Source organism: Halichoerus grypus, chromosome 3, assembly GCF_964656455.1.
Source record: "Halichoerus grypus chromosome 3, mHalGry1.hap1.1, whole genome shotgun sequence".
NCBI classification, from domain to species: Eukaryota; Metazoa; Chordata; class Mammalia; order Carnivora; family Phocidae; genus Halichoerus; species Halichoerus grypus.
This window is the reverse complement of record NC_135714.1, coordinates 88098264-88105375: the sequence shown is the minus strand read 5'-3', so window position 1 is coordinate 88105375 and position 7112 is coordinate 88098264.

Here is a 7112-nt window from a genome sequence, read left to right as displayed (position 1 = left end):
AATTTTTCTATAGGCAAGTGATGTCAGCAAAATATGCTAAATTTCAAGTCCACTCTGTTCGAATACTATTTTTGTCATGCTCTTCATAAGTTATTTTAAATTTAACAACAGCAACAAAAAACACACCTCATATGCTCTATAATTACCCATTGTTAGTTTTCTGATTTTTTTGAATTTAGAGAATTACTAAAAATTAAACTACTTGCTTGTAGATATGATCTTCAACATGTCCTGATTCTCTTTGTACTCTTGCTCTCTAAAATAGTAGCCGCTAACATCTTCCCATACACCCTACTTAAGTTCACAAATGATTTTAAAGTAGTTGAAATGTGACTTTCAATCAGATTGTCAGAACCTTGAACTTGGCCCTGGTTAATAATGACACGATAAGTCAATAAAATCTGAAAAAATAAAGTGTATTTACGGTAAAGTATAAGCTGGCTGCCTAACAAAACAAAGGATTATGACTTCCTGCTGTAGGTGGCGTGCTTGGCCCTTTTCCTGATAATGAAGCCTCATTTCTAAGGCTCTTGAAGAATCACGTTTTAGGAAGGACACTGAAAGTTATCTACTCCTTCCAGGGTGCCTGGCTGGCTCAGTCAGAAGAGCGTGCAACTCTTGATCTTGGGGTCATGAGTTTGAGCTCCACATTGGGTGTAGAGGTTACTTAAACAGGCTTAAAAAAAAAAGTTACCTATTCCTTCCTTTAGTCAAGAACATACTCACAGCAAACCAGATATTTGAAAGTCAGTCTTTTATTCTGATTTTAAAAAGAGTAATACATAAGTATTTTTAGAAAATTTGAAAATGCAGGAAACCATAAAAGAGGAAATAATCACATTTTAATTTTTTCCACTTAGGTAATTTGTAACATTTCTGTGTGTATATTTCCAGTCTTTCCCTCCCCCCCATGTAGCTACAATATTTTAAATCTTTATTAATATTTCTATTTGTAGTATCTACATATTTAATACACATATGAACAAATATATATCATTAACATTTCCATGTTGTTTTCCCACAAATAATTTTTAATTACTATATTCTAGTCCAGGGGGTCAGCAACATTTTCCTATAAAGGGCCAAATAGTAAATATTTGGGGTTTTGCAAGCCACATGGTCTCTGTGACAACTGCACGACTCTGCCCTGGGAGTGGGAAAGCAGCTGTAGACAATATGTGGGGGGGGGGGCGGGCATGGCTATATTTCAATAACACTTTACTTATTAAAAAAAACACACAGCAGCTGGACTTAACCTGCAGGCCATTATTTGCTGATCTCTAGATTAAAAAAAAAATCCATCGTTTAGGAATATCTTGAAATTTATCTGACCAACACCCTGTTGTCAACACATAAGCTATGTCAGTGTTTGTTTTGTTTTGTTTTGTTTGCCGTTGTGAACAAAACTGATATATACATCTTTATTTCAGTAGGATAAATACCGAGAAATAGAACTGTTTACTAAGGCCATTGCTACAGAAAACAAAATACACACACACACACACACACACACACACACGCACTTTGTTTTTATTATGTTATGTTAGTCACCACACAGTACATCTTTGATGTAGTGTTCCATGATTCATTGTTTACGTATAACACCAAGTCCTCATTGCAACACGTGCCCTCCTTAATACCCATCCCCTCAACCCCCCCTCCCTTCTAAAACCCTCAGTTTGTTTCCCAGAGTCCGTAGTCTCTCATGGTTCGTCTCCCCCACTGATTCTCCCCCTTCATTTTTCCCTTCCTTCTCCTAATGTCCTCCATGCTATTCCTTATGTTCCACAAATAAGTGAAACCATATGATAATTGACTTTCTCTGCTTGACTTATTTCACTTAGCATAATCTCCTCCAGTCCCATCCATGTTGATGCAAATGGTGGGTAGTCATCCTTTCTGATGGCTGAGTAATATTCCATTGTATATATGGACCACATCTTCTTTATCCATTCATCTGTTGAAGGGCATCTCGGCTCTTTCCACAGTTTGGCTATTGTGGACATTGCTGCTATGAACATTGGGGTGCATATGGCCCTTCTTTTCACTACATATGTATCTTTGGAATAAATGCCCAGTAGTGTAATTGCTGGGTCATAGGTAGCTCTATTTTTAATTTTTTGAGGAACCTCCACACTGTTTTCCAAAGTGGCTGTACCAACTTGCATTCCCACCAACAGTGTAAGATGGTTTCCCTTTCTCCACAACCTCTCCAACATTTGTTGTTTTTTGCCTTGTCAATTTTTGCCATTCTAACTGGTATAAGGTGGTATCTCAATGTGGTTTTGATTTGAATTTCCCTGATGGCTAATGATGGTGAACATTTTTTCATGTGTCTGTTAGCCATTTGTATGTCTTCATTTGAGAAGTGTCTGTTCATGTCTTCTGCCCATTTTTTGACTTGACTATTTTTTTTTGGGTGTTGAGTTTGAGAAGTTCTTTATAGATGTTGGATACCAGCCCTTTGTCTGTAGTGTCATTTGCAAATATCTTCTCCCATTCCGTGGGATGCCTCTTTGTTTTGTTGACTGTTTCCTTTGCTGTGCAGAAGCTTTTATCTTGATGAAGTCCCAAAAGTTCATTTTCACTTTTGTTTCCCTTGCCTTTGGAGACGTGTCTTGAAAGAAGTTGCTGCGGCCGATGTCGAAGAGGTTACTGCCTATGTTCTCCTCTAGGATTTTGTTGGATTCCTGTCTCACATTGAGGACTTTCATCCATTTTGTGTATGGTGTAAGAGACTGGTCGAGTTTCATTCTTCTGTATATAGCTGTCCAATTTTCCCAGCACCATTTATTGAAGAGACTGTCTTTTTTTCCACTGGATATTTTTTCCTGCTTTGTCGAAGATTAGTTGACCATAGAGTTGAGGGTCCATATCTGGCCTCTCTATTCTCTTCCATTGATCTATGTGTCTGTTTTTGTGCCAGTACCATGCTGTCTTGGTGATCACAACTTTGTAATATAGCTTGAAATCAGGCAACGTGATGCCCCCAACTTTGTTTTTCTTTTTCAACATATCCTTGGCGATTCGGGGTCTTTTCTGGTTCCATACAAATTTTAGGATTGTTTGTTCCAGCACTTTGAAAAATGCATTGGTGGGCGCCTGGGTGGCTCAGTCGTTAAGCGTCTGCCTTCGGCTCAGGTCATGATCCCAGGGTCCTGGGATCGAGCCCTGCATCAGGCTCCCTGCTCAGCAGGAAGCCTGCTTCTCCCTCTCCCACTCCCCCTGCTTGTGTTCCCTCTCTCGCTGTGTCTCTCTGTCAAATAAATAAAATCTTTAAAAAAAAAAAAGAAAGAAAGAAAAATGCATTGGTATTTTGATCAGGATGGTGTTGAAAGTATAGATTGCTCTGGGCAGCATAGATATTTTAACAATGTTTATTCTTCCGATCCATGAGCATGGAAAGTTTTTCCATCTTTTTGTGTCTTCTTCAATTTCTTTCATAAGCGTTCTGTAATTTCTAGAGTATAGATCCTTCAACTCTTTGGTTAGGTTTATTCCAAGGTATCTTGTGGTTTTTGGTGCTATTGTAAATGGACTCAATTCCCTAATTTCTCTTTCTACAGTTACATTATTAGTGTATAGGAAAGCAACTGATTTCTGTGCATTGATTTTGTATCCTGCCACATTACTGAATTGCTGACGCATACACTTTGCCTTTCTACTCTCAGAGATAACCTCTGTTAAGTGTAAAATATATCCTTTCAGACTTTTTACCTGCTTAGACTCCCCCTCCCCCATCAGTGTCATCACACTGTGCTTCGGGTTCACTAACCTGCCCTTTTCACATGACAGTGTATTTTGAGGATCTTGCCATATCAGTGAGTATTGATTTATCTCATCGTTTTAAACAGCTGTTTGGTATGTTATTAAATGGATTTGTTCTCTCATGAGTGTCATACATTGTTCTCAGCACTGAGAATATTGTGTGAACAAAACAAAGTGCTTGCCCTGCAAGGAGCTTACTTTCTAGTGGAAGAAGACAGATGAAAGATGAACAAATGTATAGTGTCCGTTGGTGACAAATACCATGGAGGAGATAAAGCACATTGGGATTGCTATCTTTGTGTGTGTGTGTGCATGGGGAGAGGGTTGTTATCTCATATGAGGGATTCAGGGAAATCTCTTTTGCATGGACAACTGGTCACCTGATGAAAGGTTTGTAGGTACTTGGGGAAAGAGCATGCCAGACAGAGGAAGCAGCAAGTGCAAAGGCCCTGAAGGTAAAGTATGCTGGGAGTTTCCAGGAACAAGGAGGCCATATGGCTGGAGTGAAGGAGGTAAGGGGGAGGGTACAAAGAGATGACATCAAAGAGGTAGACTTGTAGGGCATTGTAGAGACTTTGGCTTTTATTCTGAGTAAGATGGTCAACCAGTGAAGTGCTTTTGAGAAGGAATACCATCATCTGGCTTAGGGTATTTTTTTTTTTTTTTTTGGTTAAGATTATACTTATTTATTTGAGAGAGAGAGAGAGCATGTTGTGGGGTGGGGGGGAGGGGAGGAGAAGGAGAGGGATAAGCAACTCTGTGCTGAGTGCGGAGCCTGACGTGGGGCTCCATCCCACCACACTGAGATCACGACCTAAGCCAAAATCAAGAGCTGGACACAACTCACTGAGCCACGCGCCTGGCTTAGGTTTTAATAAAGTCCCTTTGGCTGCTCTGTAAAGGGCCAGAGGCGAAACCAAGACCATTAGGAAATCAATCTGGCATGTCACACACTTTATTGGCCAAATCCTTTGTTAATAAACATCTAGGTTATTTCCAGGATCTTTCTATTAAAAACAGTGCTGGAATAAACATTAGAGTTTTTTATTTATTGTGGTAAAATTTCCATAAAATTTACCATTTTAATGATTTTTAAGTGGCAGTAAGTACACTCACAATAACAGTCACAGTTCTGTAACTACCACTGCTATCTATTTCCAGAACTTCATCATTCCAAATGGAAACCCTGTACCATTAAATAATAACTCCTCATCTCCCCTAGCCCCTGGTAACTTCTCTACTTTCTGTCCTTCTGAATCGCCTGTTCTAGGTAACTCATATAAGTAGAATCATACAATATTTGTCCTTTTGTGCCTGGCTTATCTCACTATAAATTTTCATAATGTTTTCATGGTTCATCCATGTTATATGTCAAAATGCCAATCCTTTTTAGGGCTGAATAATATTCCATTGTATGTATATACTACATTTTCTCTATCTGTTCATCCATCGATGGACATTTGGATTGTTTCCACTTTGCACTATTGGCAATAATGCTGCTATGAACATGGGTGTACAAATATCTGTTGAGAACCTGCTTTCAGTTATTTTGGGTATATATCTAGGGGTGGAATTGCTGAATCATATAGCAAGTTTATATTCAACTTTTTGAGGAATCATCAAACTGTTTTTCACAGTGGCTGCACCATTTTACATCCCTACGATACCAGTGACAAGGGTTCCAATTTCTCTATATCCTCACCAATAATTGTTATTTTCTTTTGTTTTCTTTTCTTAATAGCCATCTTTTTTCCATAGTAGCCACTCTAATGTGTATAAAGTGGTACCTTGTGCTTTTGATTTACATTTTTCTAATGACTGATAATGCTGAGCCTCTTTTTGTGTTCTTATGGGCCATTTGTATATATTCTGTAGAGAAATATCTATTCAAGTCCTTTGCCTACTTGTGAATCAGGCTGTTTATTGTTGAGTTGTAGTTCTTTATATATTCTGGATATTAATCTCTTATCAGGTATATGATTTGCAAATATTTTCTCACATTTTAAGGTTTTTTTTAAAGATTTTATTTATTTGACAGAGAGAGAACACAAGTGGGGGAGGGGTGGCAGGCAGAGGGAGAAGCAGGCTCCCTGCTCAGCAGGGAGCCCAATGTGGGACTCGATCCCAGGACCCCAGGATCATGACCTGAGCGGAAGGCAGACGCTTAACCGACTGAGCCACCCAGGCGCCCCTCTCCCATTTTGTGATTGTCCTTTGTGCAAGGTTTTTAATTTGATTAAGTCCAGTTTATCTATTTTTTTTCTTTCCTGTGCTTTTGGTGTCATGCTTAAGAAATGATTGCCTAGAGGTGCCTGGGTGGCTCAGTCCATTAAATGTCTGCCTTCAGCTCGGGTCATAATCTCAGGGTCCTGGTATCGAGCCCCGTGTCAAGCTCCCTGCTCAGTGGGGAGTCTGCTTCTCCCTCTCCCTCTGCTGCTCCCCCTGCTTGTGCTCTCTCAAATAAATAAATAAAATCTTTAAAAAAAAATTGCCTAATCCAGGGTCATGAAGATTTACACATTTTCCTCTGAGAGTGTTTTAGTTTTAGCTCTTAAATTTAGATTAATTTTTTTATGTAAAGTATCAACTTCATTCTTTTGCATGTGAATATCCAACTTTCCCACCACTATTTGTTGAAAACACTGTCCTTTCCCCACTGAATGGTATTGGCACCTTTGTTGAAAATCAGTTGACCATTATGTAAGGTTTTATTTCTGGGTTCTTTATTCTATTCTATCAGTTGGCCTATATGTCCAACCTTATGCCAGTACCATACTGTTTTTTTGTTTTGTTTTGTTTTTAAAGATTTATTTATTGGGTGCCTGGGTGGTTCAGTCGGTTAAGTGGCTGCCTTGGCTCAGGTCATGATCCCAGGGTCCTGGGATCAAGTCCTGCATCAGGCTCCCAGCTCAGCAGGGAGCCTGCATCTCCCTCTCCCTCTACCCCTCCTCCCTGCTCATGCTCTCTCTCTCTCAAACAAATAAATAAAATAAAATAAAATAAAAAAGATTTGTTTATTTTAGAGAGAGAGAGAGAGGGAGCAGGGGGAGGGGCAGAGGTAGAGGGAGAGAATCCCAAGCAGACTCCCTGCTGAGTGCAGAGCCTGATGCGAGGCTCAATCCCATGACCCTGAGATCATGAGCTGAACTGAAACCAAGAGTCGGATGCTTAACCAACTGACCCGCCCAGGCACCCCAGTACCATACTATTTAGACTACTGTAACTTTTTTTTTTTAAGATTTTATTTATTTGAGAGAGAGAGAGAGAGAGATCACAAGCAGGGGGGAGGGGTAGAGGGAGAAGCAGACTTCTCACTGAGCAGAGAGCCCAATGCAGGACTCAAT